General features: G+C 45.2%; 1 non-coding gene across 1 annotated transcript; it reads left to right on the top strand.

Moving 5' to 3' along the window:
* The first annotated feature begins 18,639 nt into the window (after positions 1–18,639).
* On the top strand, positions 18,640–18,746 carry LOC112085556. The gene has a single exon (XR_002898859.1). It is a non-coding gene; the product is annotated as a small nucleolar RNA R71 (small nucleolar RNA).
* Positions 18,747–20,146: the final 1,400 nt, after the last annotated feature.

The following is a 20,146-nucleotide window of genomic DNA, read 5'->3' as shown; positions in this document are numbered from 1 at the left end:
ATCTGCTGCTGAGAGAGAACCAGAGATCTGTGCATTTTGCTGATGAGGTCGGTGATGCACCTCTTGCTCAAGAGTTTGTAGATGCAGAGAATAATGATTAGATGGAGGTAAATTTCGTGAATGGACAAGGGTATGTGCAGAATCGCAGTTTCAACAACTTCAGAAGCCACCCGAATTTATCCTACAGAAGCAACAATGTTGAGAACCCTCAGGATCAGGTCTATCCGCAGCAAGGAGTGCAGAATCAGTCAGGATTTCAGAAGAACTTCTCCAGCAACTTCCAAGGAAAGCAGTTCATCACTAATCAGAATCGATTTCAAGGTGGAAATCAGCAGAAGTTGCCTTTCACAAGTCTACAGCCTTCTTCGAGTTCCTCAAATATGAGGCTGTGTGGACTCATGTGAAGAAGCTGGATGTTCAGGTAGCTCAGACTGCAGAAGCTGTGAAGAGATCACCTGGAACTCTCCCTGGAAAAGGGGAAAACCCCAGGAACGAGTTTGTGAATGCTATTGAGCTTAAAAGTGGGAAGACTCTACATGCTGCACCAACAAGCTCTGTCTCAGAAAAGAGGAAGAAAAAGGACGTGGAGCACCTGCTCCAAGAAGAGGAACCAGCTCATGACGTAAAAAAGACGAAGGAGCACTCTTCCTCCATCGGAGCACCTGCTCCAAAATCTGGAGCACCTGCTCCAGACGTAGATTTGACGAGGGAGCACCCTGAGCCAACGAGGGAGCACCTGCTCCAGCCACCTGCCCCAGCAAACATTCCTGCAATAGTTTACACGCCTAAGGTACCTTACCCAGTTCCACCAAAGAAGTCTCGCAAGGACTTAGAGGATGCAAAGTGCAGGGAGATGCTGAAGGATTTGACTGTAAAACTCCCTCTAGCTGATGCTGTTCAGATGATGCCAGCCCTTAAATGATACATGAAGGGGTTAGTGTCTGGGAAAGCTGTTGAGGAAGAGAGTGTCATGATGGTTTCGAAGGAGTGCAGTGCTGTGCTTCAGAACAAAGTGCTGAAGAAGAGAAGTGATCCAGGAAGGTTTGTTCTCTCAGTCAGGATTGGGAATGTACTGTTTGCAAGGTCTCTCTGCGATCTGGGTTCAAGTGTGAATCTGATGCCTTACTCTGTAGCCAAGCGATTGGGTTACACCAGATTTAAACCGACGAAAATCTCGCTGGTATTTGCTGATAGATCAACCAAATTCCCTGTTGGTATACTCGAGGATCTGCATGTTCAGATAGGTGATACACTCATTCCAGCAGATTTTGTGGTTCTGGAGCTTGATGAAGAACCCAAGGATCCTTTGATATTGGGTCGATCCTTCTTATGCACAGCTGGTGCAATCATAGATGTGAAAGAAGGAGTGATAGATCTCCAGCTGGGAGATATGGTGGTGCGATTTGAGATGAATAAACTCTTCAAGAAACCAATGCTGGACGGACAGACATTTGTCATAGATGATGGTTCAGGCATTGCTGAAGAGGTTGCTGAAGAGGTTTTGGCCATCGATCCCCTCAAAGTTGCACTCACCAAAGCTGAAGGAGAACATGGGTATTTGAGTGAAGAAGCCGATGGGTTTGCAAAAATGCTGAATGCAAGCACGAGGATGCAAAGGCAGGTGGCGTACATGAGCTTAGAAGGCAAGGAGAGCTCACCTGCAGAAAAAGCCGACGGAGCACCTGCTCTAAATCCTGGAGCACCTGCTCCCGACGGTTTGATTGATGGACCTTGGAGCGAATCGAGAGCTCCGAAGCTTGAGCTCAAACCCCTTCCTGTGGGGCTCAGGTACGCGTTTCTGGGACCCAATTCGACATTCCCTGTGATAGTGAACTCTGAATTGAACAATGTAGAGATTGCCTTGCTTCTTTGTGAAATTAGAAAGTATAGGAAAGCTATAGGATATTCACTAGATGACATTCCAGGGATTTCTCCTGATCTTTGCATGCATAGAATACATCTAGAAGATGAATCAATGACTTCTGTAGAACATCAGAGGAGGTTAAACCCGAATCTACAAGATGTTGTAAAGAAAGAGATAATGAAACTTCTAGAAGCTGGTGTGATCTATGCAATTTCAGATAGTAATTGGGTTAGTCCGGTTCATGTAGTTCCTAAGAAAGGTGGCATCACTGTGATAAAAAATGATAGGAATGAATTGATACCAACTAGAACTGTTACTGGGCATCGAATGTGCATAGATTACAGGAAATTGAATGCTGCAACTCGCAAAGATCATTTTCCTTTACCATTTATCGATCAGATGCTTGAACGCTTGGCTAACCATCCTTATTACTGTTTCTTAGATGGTTATTCAGGTTTCTTTCAGATCCCAATCCACCCGGATGACCAGGAGAAGACGACATTCACATGTCCTTATGGCACCTTTGCATATCGCAGAATGCCATTTGGCTTGTGTAATGCTCCAGCAACATTCCAACGCTGCATGATGTCGATTTTCACTGACCTGATTGAAGACATAATGGAAGTTTTCATGGACGATTTTTCTGTCTATGGAAGCTCCTTTTCTGTCTGTTTGTCTAATCTGTGCAGGGTCTTGCAGCGGTGTGAGGAGAAGCATCTGGTGCTTAACTGGGAGAAATGCCATTTCATGGTGAGAGATGGGATCGTGCTGGGACACAAAACCTCAGAGAAAGGGATCGAGGTGGACAGGGCAAAGATCGAGGTGATGATGAGTCTGCAGCCACCAACATCAGTCAAGGGGGTTCGTAGTTTTCTGGGCCATGCAGGTTTTTACAGACGCTTCATCAAAGATTTCTCGAAGATTGCCAGACCCCTGACGCAGCTGCTGTGCAAGGATGTGAAATTCGAGTTTGATGATGCATGTTTGGAGGCATTTCACAGGATAAAAGGAGCTTTGGTCAGCGCTCCTATTGTCCAGCCACCAGATTGGGAACTACCTTTTGAGGTCATGACCGATGCTAGCGATTATGCAGTGGGAGCAGTGCTGGGACAGAGGAAAGAAAAGAGGCTCCACGTCATTTATTATGCTAGTCGAACACTCGACGAGGCTCAGTGCAGATATGCCACAACTGAAAAGGAGCTTCTTGCAGTGGTTTATGCTTTTGAGAAGTTCAGGTCTTACCTTGTTGGGTCGAAAGTTGTTGTTCACACAGACCATGCAGCTCTGAAATACCTGTTGACGAAGAAGGATGCCAAGCCAAGGCTCCTTCGATGGATCCTTTTGCTGCAGGAGTTTGATTTGGAGATTAAAGACAAAAAAGGGATTGATAATGGTGTTGCAGACCACTTGTCGAGGCTGAAGATAGATGATGACATTCCACTAAATGACAGCCTTCCTGATGAACAAGTTTACGCCATAGAAGATCCTGGGTTCGACGAGCACCTGCTCCCCACCGAAGCACCTGCTCTGACGAGTTTTTGCAACCAAGTTGACATAGATCGGCATTCTGGTTTCCCATGGTTTGGAAAGATTGCAAATTACCTCGCTGCAGAGCAGGAACCTGCAGGTTTTGTGGGAAACAAAAAGAAGAAGTTTCTGAAGGATGTGAGGCACTACTTTTGGGATGAGCCTTATTTATACAGGCATTGCTCTGATGGAATCTTCAGAAGATGTGTAGCTGACGAGGAGATACCAGGAGTGTTGTTTCATTGCCATGGATCCTCTTATGCAGGTCACTTCGCCACTTTCAAGACTGTGTCGAAAATTCTCCAAGCTGGGTATTGGTGGCCGACGATGTTCCGAGATGCAGCGAGTTTCATCTCCAGGTGTGACACATGTCAGAGACAAGGGAACATCAGCAGGAGGAATGAGATGCCTCAGAATTTCATCTTGGAAGTAGAGATTTTTGATGTGTGGGGTATAGACTTCATGAGACCTTTTCCATCATCTTATGGGAATGAGTATATTCTGGTGGCAGTTGACTATGTGTCAAAGTGGGTGGAAGCTCTGGCTAGTCCCACAAATGACGCAAAGGTGGTTTTAAAAATGTTCAAATCTGTCATTTTTCCCAGGTTTGGTGTGCCGCGAGTGGTGATTAGCGATGGAGGCTCTCACTTCATCAACAAAGTCTTTGAAAACTTGTTGAAGAAGAATGGTGTAGACCCCATACCATCCATCAGACGAGTGGGTAAGTTGAGGTTTCCAACAGGGAAATCAAGAACATTCTGCAGAAGACTGTGAGCACCACAAGGAAGGATTGGGCAGTGAAGCTTGATGATGCTCTTTGGGCATACAGAACAGCTTACAAAACACCTTTGGGGACTACACCATTCCACTTGGTGTATGGAAAAGCATGTCATCTTCCAGTGGAACTTGAGTACAAAGCTGCTTGGGCAGTGAAGCTGCTGAATTTCGATGCAAAGAGTGCTCAGGAGAGGAGAGTAATGCAGTTGCATGAGCTGGAGGAAATTAGGCACCTGGCCTATGAAAACTCGAAGATTTACAAAGAGAGGACAAAAGCTTTCCATGACAGGAGAATCCTCAACAGAAGCTTTGCACCAAACGATCAGGTGTTGCTCTTTAACTCTAGATTGAAATTGTTTCCAGGGAAGCTGAGATCAAGATGGTCTGGACCATTCACCATCAAGGAAGTTCGACCATATGGAGCTGTAGTGTTGCTGGACACTAAAAGAGGCGAGTTTGTTGTCAATGGACAGAGGTTGAAACCATACCTTACTGGTCCAAATATCGCAGAAGGTGAATCAGTCACCTTAAGCGATCCTCTTCAAGCCTAAATGGCTTTCCAAGTCAAGCTAATGACTTAAAACAAGCGCTTGGTGGGAGGCAACCCACCGGTAAGAGTCTCTAACTTTGTGTCTTTCAATTCTTAGCTACTAACTTTGTTTTTTAGGTTCTTTCTTTTCAAAAAAAAAAAAAAAAAAAAAGATAAAGCAGGTAGAGAGGTTTTCAGCGATGGAGGTGAAAAGAAGAAGAAGGAGGGAGCAACCCACCGGAGCACCTGCTCCATCTGCTAGGTTGGTTGCTCACCATGTAGAATTTGACGAACGAGCACCCTGCTCTAGTTTGGAGCACCTGCTCTGCCAGGGTGTTTGGCGCTTCCAGGTAAGTTTTTGGGAAAATTGGAGTTTTAATGGGAACGCAGGGGCTAGTGTGCAAATTTTACCAAAAGATTTATTTTACACAGAATTTTACCCTACCTGAGTTTCCCTTGGTTTCTTAAACTTGAGTTTTGCGACCCATAAACACCTCCTCCTTCCTCCTTTCTTTTTCGCCATACTTGATACTTGAGCTCAAATCCCAGATTTTTCAAAACTTCACCGATTTCAACGTTTTTGAGTCTAAGTTCATCGGTTTTTCGTCCTCTCTCCGTTTCTGCAACCAATTTCGACACCCAGCAAAGGTATGACTCGCAATTCCCTGTTTAATATTTCGGCGAAATTTTTAAAAAGGGTGCTTACTTCTATCTGTGTGTTGATTTCGACTTATGCGCATGTTGTTGAGGTTCTAGAGCAGCATCAGTTTACATCTATGTGATTATCCGTTCTACATACGCACATGCAAAACTCTGCTCGAAAAATTAGGTTGGAGATTTTCTATGGGCTTAATTGTTTTCTTCTTCAATGTTGTTCCAGGAATGCCTCCCAGAACAATGTTCAAGAAGAAGGGAAAGAAGAAGAACGGTGAGGGAAGTAAACCTACCCCATCGACGTATCCATGGCCTCGCGAAGAAAACACACTGATCGAGTTGCCTGATGAGTTGATACCCGAACACTCGGACGAGCTGTGGGACCAAACGGACTCGTTCTATTACAACAAGCTGCTCAACATCAAACTGCAACCAATCTTAGTGATGTGCACAGACACACTAAAACGGTTGGGAATCTTCAATGAGGTGAGCATCATCCTGCGCAACACGAAGCTGACGCAACTCGCTTTCGAGGACGACGATCTCTACCCTGATCTGGTCCGCCAATGCCTCGCATCTGCAAAGTTGCGGTACGCAAATCCGACGAAGCCAATGGCCGATGAAGCGACTTTCACTTTCTTTGCTGAAGGGAAGCGCTACAGCATCGACATGGCAACGTTTTGCACTGCTTACGGGTTTCATGACGAGGATAAAGAGCTGCGTTTCCCGAGTAAGTTCGAGGTTGCCAACCAATTTTGGCAAACCATCGCCTCCGGCCACTACAAGTCGAACACGGCAAGCGTATCAGTCTGATAGATAGGTCATTTTATGTCCCAGGGCTATCAATCCCCTTTGTCGAAGTAGCACAAAGAGGTATCAATCCAGACAAGTCAACGAGACACTAGACTATGATGTTTGTTCATTTAAGTCAAGACAAAAGGTGAAGGTTTTGAACTAAGCTAAGTAACAAACGATTAAGCATGAAAGGTAAAGCAAATGATTAGATCTAAACAGAGACAGGATGCAAATAATAACTGAACGATTCAGATGATGATAATATGTAATAAAGCAAGGAACTTTAGACGAGATACTTGACTCGGATGCTTCCAAGTTCAACTAGTTGGTTAATGTATCAAAACATCAAGCAGTTTCATTTAACTTTGAACTCAAGGCATGTTAATCTTCTCATGAAAGTATTAAGCATCTAAACTGATCCTCCTTCATACCAAAAATGTCTTTTGAGAAGCATCGAATCAATCAGCAATAAGAATCAGTTCAAAAATGTCATTTAAGAGAACGAACTATCACTCTCGTGATGAAAGACTCTTAAACCCATAACCGAGTGGTTCAGACATTTCTACGAACACTTTTGATGCGAGATATGTCTCAGATCTGAACCTCAAGTGATGTGCTTGGATCCAGCCTAGAGATCTCGTCGGTTAAAGAATGAAACATGCAAGACTAGACACCTAAACCCACTAATCTACCTTGAAAGCACCCTAATCTACTCGTCTAAAGCCGCTTAAACGACTACTCACTAATCATAACGAGCTCACTAAGTCCTTTGCAAGACGTGTAGCTGGTCATGATGAGGAGTTTAATGTTAGATGATCAAAGAAATAAAGAAAGAACAAGATTTCTCATGCAAAAGCGAGATATCGGATTAGAATCATCAAGTTTCACCAAAGAGGCAAGTTCTTAAAGCTAAAAACAGATAAGAGATAAGGTGATTAGGTTTTTAGTCTCAAAATGTATATATAGCAAAGGTAAAGTGTCGCGGGTCAGCCCGGAACAAACCGGGTACTGAACCGCGTTCTTGGGCTGATGGCTGAGTGCCACGGTGTGTCGGAGAGTGAAGCCGAGGTCTTCATGTCGAGGAACGCACGTGAGTCCAGATCCAAATGAAGATCTCGTGAAGAACACGGCAAGAACATGCATGAACCCTAGTCTTTGATCCATCTTCACGTGTGTGTTTTTGAGCAGCTTTGTTCTTGATTCTGGGCTTGTGACAATGGACCTCGGGATAAAATGCCGAGGCGCTTGGACGTCGAGGGGTTCGGGAGAATAGGGTCCGGCATGCACGCCGAGGTCGCTACACCGAGGTGCATGTTCAACACTTAGTCGTTTCCAGCTCCTTTCTTACGTGTGCATGCCTTGATCCCAACGTGCCGAGGTATCTATACGAGGCCTAGCTCAGGATACTTCCAAAATATGAGCCTTGACTTGGCTGATGTCGAGGTGATGATGCCGAGCCCTGAAGAAACACTTAGCGCGTATCGCAACATATTTGGGCCCGTATCGACCATGTCGCCTTCCGGCGGCAGTAACTTTCGACCCACGACTCCGAATGCTCTGAGACCAGTTTCATAGTCAAGGTGACTCAATAAACTCGAACTTTGGTGAAGAAACCGTCGGAGCTTGGGAAGTGGAAGGCTTCCTGGATTTCATATCTTTGAACCGCATTGGAATCACCGGGAAATAAGCTGTTTGGACCGGTGTGAACTCCGGAGACTTTATCTTTCAAACCACTCGTCCGAATTTAGCGATCCCAACCGTTCTGAAAAGGTCTTTCAAAGCTCTCAAACTTTGATGAAGACCGGGCAAGCTGGTTCGGTCCGGAAAGGTTCCGTCCGCCGTGATCTTTGTACTCCACCGTTCGGTTCTCGGATGCGCGTAATGTTGGTGCATCTTCCGGAAGCTGTATCTTTCTCCCCACTGGTCCGAATTGGATGATTCCAACTGTTATGGGATCTTTGTTTGATTATCTCCAACTTTGCTGAAGACCCCGCCAACTGGTTCGGACCGGATGGTTCCCCGGATTGCTGATCTTTGAAACGCACGGACAAGGACAAATTTTGGTCGAGAAAAGCTTCCCGCGGTAAGGAAAATGGCCGAGGGCTGTGTACCGCGGTAAGCTTTTTGGTCGTAAAAATTCCTTCGCCTCGGCCAAAAACTCAACCCGCGGTATTTACACCTGATCTTCGACCCAGGCTGACTTTGGTCGATCGGTACGGACTTTGGTCGGTGCTGAGCGATCGGTAAGCTTTTTGGTCGAGGTTGAACGATCGGTAAGGATTTTGGCCGAGGTTTCTTGCCGTCCGGTAAGCGATTTGGCCGAGAAATTCCTCCAAGCGGTTTTCACCATTTTTGACCCTTTTCTTCACCGTCTTCTTCTCTGCTCCTCTTCTTAGGCTCCAAATGACTCCCCAAGCACCTGATAAAGACTTCAAAACATGCAAAACTCTTTGGGACCTAATGCAAGCCCTAAATCCTATTTTCATGCCTAAAGACTCAATTTTCATGGGGAAAACACATAATGAGGACTCTAAAATGCACTCTAAATGATGTAAAATATAGACATATCAACTCCCCCACACTTGTCCTTTGCTTGTCCTCAAGCGAAGAGAACAAATGAGAAGAAGAGGTTGTAATGCAGATGGAGCTCATATTTCCTTTTTAGAAAGAAGTGATCACAAGGAGAACTCGGATTCATGCTCAAATATGCAACGTAAAGCCATACTCAGATATTCTATAATTAAAGCACAGAATCTCCACAAGTCATTATCACATTCAACTCTTTCACATTCATTAAGCTCGTAACCGGTGAATCAAATGATGCAATGTTCAAATAGGCTGGCTTGGCTAGGGTAAGGTCATGAGATAAAAATGATCTCATCAATATTCAAGCGGGTGTAATGCAACAATGGGATCACTCAATGAACGACCAAACTTTGGCAGAATGCTAAAGGTAAAAAGCAACCGATGCATACAAGGGCAAGACTCATCACACCCCACACTCCACTCAAAGCTTTTCTTACTTGCTCACCCTCTCAAGATCCTCACTCTCTCAATCGCTTTCTTTTTCACTAGGGGACTCACTTTTGTTTTGATTTTCAAGCCTTTGGTGTTTACTTATTCAAACAGCTCTTTTCTTTTCTTTCTAGAACACTTGAGCCTTTTTGTCTTCTTTTCATTTCAAAGACTATACTTTTCTTTTTAGAACAACAGAGCTCTTCTTTTCAAATTCAAGACTCGATTCTTTTTCTTTCATTCCCCTAGCTATCTCCATTCTCTCTTTTCTCTCAGCTCACCTTTTTCCACTCACCAATAGATCTTTTCCCCCACACTTATTTCTTGCCAATACTCTCAGTTCCTTGATGTTGGAACGTAGCACTCAATGAGACATGCCCTTGTCGCTCTAAACCTAACACTTTCTGCTAAGTTCGGTCCAAGGTGGCCTTACAATTCACACACAAACATTGGCTCGAAAAGAAAGTTGGGTTCAAGGTGAGGGAACTGATCCATGATGCGGATTCAGCTACTTGAGCAAGGGAAAAGAGGGTGGTAAAAACAATGATTCTAGCTCAAGTATGTATATCGGTATCCACAAGCCAATTCAAGCAATGCATCAAAAGATATTTATAATTCAAGTTCAGGGTTATCACTTAGTTAGAGTTGAGTGTAATTTAGACTTGCTTCTCAGATTCAAATCGTTTCAAGCTTTACAAGCACAGAATGAGTTTCACAAGCATATTTAGTTCAAGTTCTCGAGTGATTTACTCTCTAGGAAAAAATCTATCATTGCTCCTTGCACTGATGCAATCCTACATGATGCAACTTAGACTCGATCTTAAAATGCGAGATGCAACTAGAATGATGCGGTTTTACCATATGTACAAAGCTAGATGAGACTCAAGAATGCAAAAGTCAAATAAGAACAAAGAAAACAAGATCAGAAAACACAAAGCTCCTCCCCCACACTTAAACAACACAGTCCCGTGTGTTATAGAAGCGTGTGAGAGAAGTAAAAAGACGAACTAAACAAATGCAGAATGATATACACAAGATGCATATGTACAGGGTTTGAAGTCGATACCTTAGTCGGAGAGGTCTGATCCCAAGTAGTACGAGGGATTTGATGTTGAGCAGGAGGGTGTGGACTGACGTGGCGAGCTGCTATCCGAGGGTTCAGGTAAGAATGCCAAGGCAGGGTTGATCCAATCCTCTTTGCCTGGTGGAAACTCCGGGTTCCTTGCGTTTGAGCTTTCCCCAACCTCCTCCTGTGTAACTGGTGCGGTTGAGGTCCCCGAGTTCATGTCCGGAGAAGATGGCCGTGTCAGCTGCTTGACCTTCTTCTTCAGGTGCCTTACACAGTCCACCAACGCATGAATGGTCTTGTCTTGCCACTTACACCACTTTTGGAGAGTGTTCACTCGCAAATACAGCTTCTTGGTGTGGTATTCAGGCTCACCCCACACGTATGGATCAAAATGATATCGGCCTGCTCCCATCTTTCTCTCAGGGTGCCGTTCTTCTTCATTCTCACATCCGGCCGGGCCGTTCTCGTTTTGAGGTTTGTTAGGTATGGCCTTGGTGCACTTGCGCATTGGTGGGCCGAGAGAGGGGTTGTACAACTGATCCTTGAGGACATAGAAGGAGATGTTACACTGCTTATCAAGCATGGTGAGGCCTCGGTTAGGCAGTAGAACTTGTGTACCGTCCCTGTGCATCAGCGTGAAGTTGTAAACCCATCTATCCCCTGACTTGCCTCCAAAGAAACCGCTTTTACTTAGGTATTGCTCATCAATGAGATTCGGCCTTGATGGTGAATCAGGGAATATGAACCCTTGAGCTCTCAAAATTGTAGTGACAATCCATCCGTTCTGAAGCCTCCTTGCTCCCTTTTTCTTCCGGTCACACCACACATTGTGTCTATAGGTGAGCATTTGGATCGCAAAGAATGCTCCTAAAGACGGTGCATGCATTGGCCCTTGGTACTCCTTTTTGTTCTTCATTTGAGTGATGAGCGGCTTAAGTCCAAGTCCTAACAATTCAAGCTCTGCCGTGTGAATGACACCTGGGTTGTATGTAGAGAAGAACGTAGAGGCCAGGACCCGGTTGGTGTATCTGATTGCAGGGTTCCTGATGCAGCTTGTCTTGCTTTTGCCTCCCAAGTAAGGCCCAAAAGATATTGTTTCCCACAACGCGGCCAACTCATCACGAGGGTACACAAACTTGTCAAGCGAGCTTCCATTCCTTTCAAATCCAAATATCTCATCAAGCTCCTTGAAACTGACCTTGTAGTGCACGCCTTCTATGTCAAACTCTATGTGTCCGAATCCTTTGCCATGTAGACGCTTGGGATCTCTCTTGGAGTAGATGACAACCTCCAAAGTGGCAAGAAACTGTTGTGTGATCCCCTCGTAAGCAACATCGCTCATCATGAAGAATTCGGCCAAGCCCATGTTTTGAAAGATGAGTGTAACATCATCGAGTATCTCAAGCTTCTTCAACAGCTCCATATCAGGGAACCGACCTTGAGCTACTCGTATAGAGTTAAAGTGGTCCAAGTACTCCTCAGTAGTCGGGAAATGTTCTTCCTCGAGCTCGGTCTTTGGTTCCTTCTTGGCTTTCTTGGCATGGTCGGGTACATGGGGAACTATGGCTCTCAGCTCATCACCATCGATCTCAGTGGCTGCCTGCTCCCCATTCCTTTTTGGTTCAAGGGTTGGAACCAGAGTGAGCTCGGCGTTCCTTGCTCGCTTGGCGGCTGGCTCACCATCGGATCTCACGGAGGGTTTCTTGCTTGTTCCACCATTGCGTGCTACGGCCACGGCTTTCCCTTTCGTGCTCCTCCTCTGGACCTCATTTTTGTTCGTCTCATGAGTGGGAACAGCTCGGTCGCCGGTCATCTGCAAGACAGATCCTCAAAGAAACCGTTAGAATCAAGTACAACGACAAGCACAGGTTTCTGAAGATAGCAAAGACAGAGCTTTTCTCTAACAAGATCATAGTTATAGCTTTGTCATACATCAAAGAGAGAAGTAAGAACAAGCCAGAACAACCGATTAGAGACAAGTTATCAAGACACTTCAGCTCAAGTACACAAATCATCATTAAGACCGATTCCAAGCGCATTTTCTCAAGAATTTTGAAAACTCAAGAACAAGTGATTTTCAGAACAAAAACCGGTTTTTCTTGTGTTGTCTATCCTGATGGAATTTTTAAAATTATTCCCGGAGGTCGATATGTTCTAAAAGAATCGATTCCACATTTTACAAACTTAAAAGCTCGCAAAGAATGAAGGAAAAAAAATGAGTTCTTTAAGAAGCAAATACCTTTGGGAATCCAAGATTCAAGTTTAGTGGAATGCTTATGATGAATAGACAACACCCTAGCGAGTCTAGAACGCTTGGAATCACAAGAAATGGATGAGAAATGAGAGAGATATGTTCTTGAAATGCAGAGAAAAGAGAGAAGAAGGCGAACTCTCGGTTTTGGCTCGGGATGGAGGCTGGTATGGGTGGTGTCGCGCTTTCCAGCTGGCGCTTGGACTGTAGTGGGACTGGTCCCCCCTTCTCCTCCAGCTGCGACCGTTGACCCGCGCCAAAACAGCTTTGACCGGGCGTTTAAATTCAAATTACCGCGCAAAGGCTTTCAAATGGCGCGACTTTGGAATGACGTGAGCCGTACGGACTAGAGTGGTTTTTCTCGTGTTCTCTTGAGCGGCCTCGACTTGTTCTACCTCGAGGGCACTAAGCCGAGTGGGCTAAGTTTAAGTTAACAAGAATTTCCCCGCGGCCTTCAAATCTTTTCCTTAGTCCGTGCAAACCTTCTTCTTTGACTCAAGTGTCCCAAGTGTTTATGTTTTTGATCGTTCTTGAAACTGGGCACCTCGGTGTGCTCCACCACGAGGGTATCATGCCGAGGTCACTTGTATTAACAGAGAACACTTGGTGCTGGGGGTTTAAACGGTCTGGCCTTGGTGTAAACTGGTCGCGGCCTCGATCGAGGTTTTAGACCGTTTGAAGTGAACTTTGCTCCTCGGTATAGTTATACCGAGGTGTTTACACCGTGGCCTTCCCCCACACTTAGTCATTTCACTGTGACACTTCTCGGACACGGCTATGATGAAATCGAGTCGAGGAGTCTAGCCGAGGTTCTCAGGCTTTACTCGGTAAACGGTGACCGCGGTATGTATATACCAAGGGTCGATACCGAGGCTACGTACACTCTAGGACTTAATTCATCAGGCCGTGTCATTTTCAAGCTTTTTCTTACTCTCATCATCAAGATTCACCATCTAACTCCTGAAACACTTAACAAACCCTTCAAAAAGCTTCAAGTAAAAAGAAAAAGAAGATGAAAAGCGAAATATGTACAAGGATAGGCTTGGGGTGTCTCCCAAGAGCACTTTGTTTAACGTCACTAAGTTTGACTTTTCATACCTTTTCAGGCTGATTCTGGTTCAAGAAGAGGAACTGAGGTAGCTCTCTCTCTTGTTTCTGATGCCAGGTAGTGCTTTACCCTCTGACCGTTTACCACAAAGCCTTGTCCATCTTTTCCTTTTAGAACAACCGCTCCATAAGGTCTTACTTCAAGAATTTTGAATGGACCGGACCATCTGGATCTCAGCTTCCCAGGGAACAGCTTAAGCCTCGAGTTAAACAACAGAACTTGGTTCCCTTCTTTGAACTCTCTCTTGTGTATCTTCTTGTCATGAAGCGCTTTAGTCCTTTCTTTGTAGATCTTAGAGCTCTCAAAAGCATCTAACCGGATTTCCTCAAGCTCATGAAGCTGTAAAACCCTCTTCTCTTGTGCAGTCTTGATGTCAAAGTTCAGAAGTTTCACTGCCCACAATGCTTTGTATTCCAACTCAACCGGTAGATGACAGCTTTTCCCATAGAGCAAGTTAAACGGTGAGGTTCCAATGGGGGTCTTGTACGCGGTTCTGTAAGCCCACAAAGCATCATCAAGTTTCTTGCTCCAATCCTTCCTAGATGAGCTCACGGTTCTTTCTAAAATAGCCTTTATCTGTCGGTTAGAGACCTCCACTTGACCACTAGTCTGCGGATGATAAGGTGTGGCCACCTTGTGCTTTACTCCATGCTTCCTTAAAAGACTCTCAAGAGTCTTATTGATAAAGTGGCTTCCCCCATCACTGATTACTACTCTTGGAACTCCAAACCGTGGGAAAATGATACTTTTGAAAAGCTTTACCACCACTTTTGAATCGTTAGTTGGGGATGCAACAGCCTCGACCCACTTACTCACATAGTCCACCGCGACAAGGATGTACTGATTTCCGTATGAACTCACAAAGGGACCCATGAAGTCAATGCCCCAACAGTCGAAGACCTCGACCTCAAAGATTGGGTTTTGGGGCATCTCATTCCTCTTGGATATGTTACCGTGCCTTTGACAAGCCTCGCATCTCGATACCACATCTTGAGCGTCTTTGAACATAGTCGGCCACCAGAAGCCGCTTTGCAAAACTTTGGCAACCGTCTTGAATGCACCTAGGTGACCACCGTACGCTGAACCGTGGCATTCTTGTAGCACCGGATGGATCTCTTCTTCGGCCAAGCATCGCCTATAGAGATGGTCCTTGTTAAGCACGTAAAGATACGGCTCATCCCAATGATATCTCATCACATCTCTAAAGAACTTTTTCCTCTGATAGGCATCAAGATCCGGTGGCTCTAAACCGCAAGATAGGTAGTTCACAAGATCCGCGAACCATGGGAGGCTTCTTTCTTTGATTGTATTGGCCTCTTCCACCTCTAAGTAAGACCGTACCAGCATGAGATGTTCCTCAGGTAAAGCATCGTCTATGGGGACCTTTTCTTCAATCCTCAGCCTTGAGAGATGATCTGCGGCCCCATTTCTATGCCTTTCTTGTCAAGTATCTCCATGTCGAACTCTTGGAGCAATAGGACCCATTTCAAAAGCCTCGGCTTAGCGTCTTTCTTAGACATCAAGTACCTCAAGGCCGCGTGATCAGTGTAGACCGTGACCTTTGATCCCACTAGATAACTCCTGAATTTGTCAAATGCAAACACAATGGCAAGCATTTCCTTCTCGGTGGTTGCATACTTTTCTTGAGCTGAGTCCAAGGTGCGGCTGGCATAATAAATCACATGGAGTTTCTTATCTTTCTTCTGCCCCAAGACAGCTCCCACGGCATAGTCAGATGCATCAGTCATCACTTCGAAAGGTAAAGACCATTCGGGAGCTTGTACAATTGGTGCACTGATCAAAGCCTCCTTGATCCTCTTAAACGCTTCCTCACACTCTTCATCAAAGATAAACTCCACCTCTTTGCACAATAGCCTAGTTAAAGGCCTAGCTATCTTGGAGAAATCCTTAATGAACCGCCTATAGAACCCAGCGTGCCCAAGAAAGCTTCTTATCCCTTTTACAGAATTCGGAGCTTGTAGGTTCACCATTACCTCGATTTTGGCCTTGTCCACCTCAATTCCCTTCTCTGATACCTTGTGCCCCAAGACAATGCCTTCTTGTACCATGAAATGACACTTCTCCCAGTTCAATACAAGCCTATGCTCCTCACATCTCTTTAGAACCTGAGAAAGATTAGCAAGACATTCGGAGAAAGAGGAAGTATACGGAGAAATCATCCATAAACACCTCAACTTTCTCTTCAATTAGATCAGAGAAAATGTGCATCATGCATCTTTGAAAAGTGGCCGGTGCATTACACAAACCGAAAGGCATTCTCCTATAAGCATAAGTGCCATAAGGGCAAGTGAATGTCGTTTTCTCTTGGTCTCTTGGATCTATTGGTATTTGGAAGAATCCAGAGTATCCATCGAGAAAACAGAAGTAAGGATGATTGGCTAATCGTTCAAGCATTTGATCAATGAATGGTAAAGGGAAATGATCTTTTCTTGATGCGGAATTCAATTTCCTATAGTCAATGCACATGCGATGGCCGGTTATAGTTCTTTGGGCTATGAGTTCATCCTTATCATTTTTTACCACCGTGATACCACCTTTCTTGGGCACAACGTGCACAGGGGATACCCACCGAGAGTCAGAGATTGGATATATGATCCCTGCCTCAAGGAGCTTTAGTATCTCCTTCTTAACCACCTCTTTGAGGTTCGGGTTAAGGCGACGTTGGTGCTCAATAGAGGACATGGCTTGGTCCTCCAGGTGGATCCGGTGAGTGCATACATCAGGAGAGATTCCTCTTATGTCGGCCAAGGAATACCCTATTGCTCTCCTGAATTTCTTGATTTCATTAAGCAATGCACGTTCTTCATGTTCAAGCAAACTATCGTTTATGATCACAGGGAAAGTGGAGTTCAAGCCTAAGAACGCATACCTGAGCCCTGTTGGTAGAGGCTTGAGCTCAACAGGTGGAGCGTCTGCCTCATTCCAATCGGTATCAAAGCTACATTGGCCCGGAACAGCTTCCTCGGCCTTTTCCTTGTTCTCGCGCGGATTACCATCGTCCTTGATATGAGTTGCCACGGCCATGATATCCCGAGGTGTCTCCTCTGTTTCCATGGACCCCTCGCTGTCTAAAATGTCGAGGCCACTCTTTCTGAGCTCCAAGAACCTAGCCTCAGCTCCAAGTTCCTTCGGTTGGTCCAAAAGTTGCTTGTACACCTCGCTTTCCTCGTTCAAGTACCCGTGCTCGCTTTGTTCACGTGTAAGGACCACTTGTAACGGATCCTCTGCGTTCAACTCTTCCAGGAGCTCATCAGCTAGCTCCTCCATCACTTCCACATAGAAAACCTGACCTCCAATAGTCGGTTTCTTCATCATCTCTTTCACATTGAACTTCATATGCTCGGAACCGATGTGTAGTTCAATCATTCCTCCTCTCACATCTATAATGGCTCCTGCGGTCGCTAGGAACGGTCGGCCCAAGATGATAGGGTCCAATGGTTCCTCGTCCATCTCAAGAACTATGAAGTCCGTGGGGATTTCTATCTCACCGATCCTCAAAGGCAAATCCTCAAGCAAACCCACCGGTAAGCGAACCGATCTATCAGCTAGTATAAGAGAGATCTTGGCCGGCTTGTAACTTTTGTATCCCAATCTCTTCGCCACCGTGTATGGCATTAAGCTCACAGAAGCTCCTAGATCACACAAGCAGTTTGAGAACTTCAAGTGACTTAAAGCACACGGTAAGGTAAAGCTGCCCGGATCGGATAGCTTCCTTGGTATAGACCTCCTTTGTATTATGGCGCTGCATTCATGGCTCAGTATTACCATACCCTGGAGCTCCTTTGTCTTGTTGAGGATCGCATCTTTTAGAAACTTCCCGAGCTGTGGTATAGCTAAGAAAGCATCTATAATGGGTAAGGTGAGTTGCGTGTTCTCCAAGTGTTTCTCAAAGACCGCTTTGGCTTTGTCTAAGATTTTCTTCTTGAAACGCCCTGGGAACGGTATCTTGGGTTGGTAAGGTGGTGGTGGAACGTATGGCTTTTCAAGCTCAGTTGTCTTTTCCACCTCTTTTCCTTTGTCCTTGATCGGTTCTTTCTCAAAATCCGCTTCTTTACACGCATCACCTGAGGCTGCCTCCCCCTCTGATTGCTCATTGGCCTCAATGAGCGGAGTTTTAGGCGTTGGAGCTTGTAGTTCTTTACCACTTCTCAATGTAATGGCGTTCACATACTCCTTGGGGTTTGGCTCCGGTTTACCTGGTAAAGCCGGGCCTCGGGATGATGTAGAGGCTTGATTCTGCTTAAGCATTCTGATATCTTGCTGCATTGTCGCGTGCTGGCTCTCAACTCTCTGTTGACCCTGTAACAGTTGCTGTAATATCCCACAGACGTCGTTTCCCATCTGATTCTGACCCGTTCCCTGATGCTGTCGCTGAGGACCCATCGGCTGCGGATTGAACCCTGGTGGAAACTTGTGATGCTGCGGTTGGCTGGTGAAGTTGTTACCCTGAGCTGCTTGATTTTGTTGAGTGTAGCCGTGCTGTTGCCCACTAAACTGTTGATTGGGCTGGAAGGTATTCTGATAAGGAGCCTTTTGAGCGTAGCTTTGTTGTTGTTGCGGAGCAGGGTAGATTTGATCGTGAGGGTTAGCTACATTTGGGTTTCTGTATGAGAGGTTTGGGTTACTGTTGTAGTTGTTGAACCGTTGATACCTCTGCTGGTTCCCTATGTAGTTCAGCTCCTCTTGAGTTAGACCATCTTCGTTTACATTATCAAAACTTGGCCCTTGCTCATCAAACTCGCCTACAAAGTGTATTGGCTTTTGTGTCGCCATCAGAACTTTGTCAAGCTTGCTCTGAAGCTCTCTGATATCCTTTTTCATACGCTGTTCTTCACCAGAGCCCTCTGTACGGTTTGCTCTATCAAAGTCGTCGCCATAAGTATCATTAGACATGGCTAGGTTCTCGACTAGTTCCATTGCCGCATTGATCTCCTTCCCAAGAAAATTTCCATTTGAAGCTGTATCGAGTTGGTTTCTGATCTTGGGGAGTGCACCTCGGTATAAAGTACTCAAGAGGGATGCCTCTGAGAAGCCGTGGTGTGGGCATTGGTTAGTATAGCTTCTAAACCGTTCCCAAGCTTCGCTAAAGCTCTCGTTGTTGTGCTGCGTGAAGCTTGAGATTTGGTTTCTGAGCTTAGCCGTGCGTGATGTGGAAAAGAACTTTGATAAGAACGCCAGTTTACACTGCTCCCAGGTTTGTATAGAACCCCTCGGGAGGTTCTTTTCCCACTGGTGAGCTTTATCACCGAGGCTGAATGGGAACAAGCGTAGCTTGAAGCTATCTTCCGAGACACCATTGATCTTAGTTAGGTCGCAAACCCGATCAAACTGATCTAGATGCTCAAGAGGGTCTTCTCCGGCTAGACCGTGGAACTTTGAGTTCTGCACCATGTTGAGTAGGGAAGCTTTAACTTCAAAGTTGTTGTTTTGAACCGGTGGAGCTTGAATCCCAGCTCGGTATTGGTGCGCATTAGCTCGGTCGTTCTCTCCAACAAAGACCGGAGGAGGTTGTCTCTGAGCTTGTGGCGGTGGCGGATGAACATGGTGGGCTTGTTGCTCGTTTCTATTAGCTTGTTGTTGGTTTTGCTGAGCAAGCCTTTCGTTCCTCTGAGCATGTTGTTGGTTAACATAAGCTTGTTGTTCATTCCTGCCTGCCTGCGCCTGATTAGCATGAGCCTGGTGTTCGACGACGTGAGCCTGTTGCTCGATCCTTTGCTGTTCTGCCATTCCAAGTCGTTCAAAATGCCGTTCCCTCTCGCGAGCTCGCCTCTCAATCCGGTTGATGTTGTCGTCGTACGGTAGAGGCGGTTCTGTGCTCCGAGACCTGGTTTTCATGCACCTGAAAGCAACACAAGAACTTGCAAAGAAGTGAGTAAAACAAAGAAAGGTAAAATCTTGAACTCAAGAACAAACAAAAGACTAATGCTCCGACAAGTTGGCAACGGCGCCAATTGATAGATAGGTCATTTTATGTCCCAGGGCTATCAATCCCCTTTGTCGAAGTAGCACAAAGAGGTATCAATCCAGACAAGTCAACGAGACACTAGACTATGATGTTTGTTCATTTAAGTCAAGACAAAAGGTGAAGGTTTTGAACTAAGCTAAGTAACAAACGATTAAGCATGAAAGGTAAAGCAAATGATTAGATCTAAACAGAGACAGGATGCAAATAATAACTGAACGATTCAGATGATGATAATATGTAATAAAGCAAGGAACTTTAGACGAGATACTTGACTCGGATGCTTCCAAGTTCAACTAGTTGGTTAATGTATCAAAACATCAAGCAGTTTCATTTAACTTTGAACTCAAGGCATGTTAATCTTCTCATGAAAGTATTAAGCATCTAAACTGATCCTCCTTCATACCAAAAATGTCTTTTGAGAAGCATCGAATCAATCAGCAATAAGAATCAGTTCAAAAATGTCATTTAAGAGAACGAACTATCACTCTCGTGATGAAAGACTCTTAAACCCATAACCGAGTGGTTCAGACATTTCTACGAACACTTTTGATGCGAGATATGTCTCAGATCT

This window comes from Eutrema salsugineum, unplaced genomic scaffold, assembly GCF_000478725.1.
Source record: "Eutrema salsugineum unplaced genomic scaffold, Eutsalg1_0 scaffold_3, whole genome shotgun sequence".
Lineage (NCBI taxonomy): Eukaryota > Viridiplantae > Streptophyta > Magnoliopsida > Brassicales > Brassicaceae > Eutrema > Eutrema salsugineum.
This window is presented reverse-complemented; position numbering and strand designations above follow the sequence as displayed.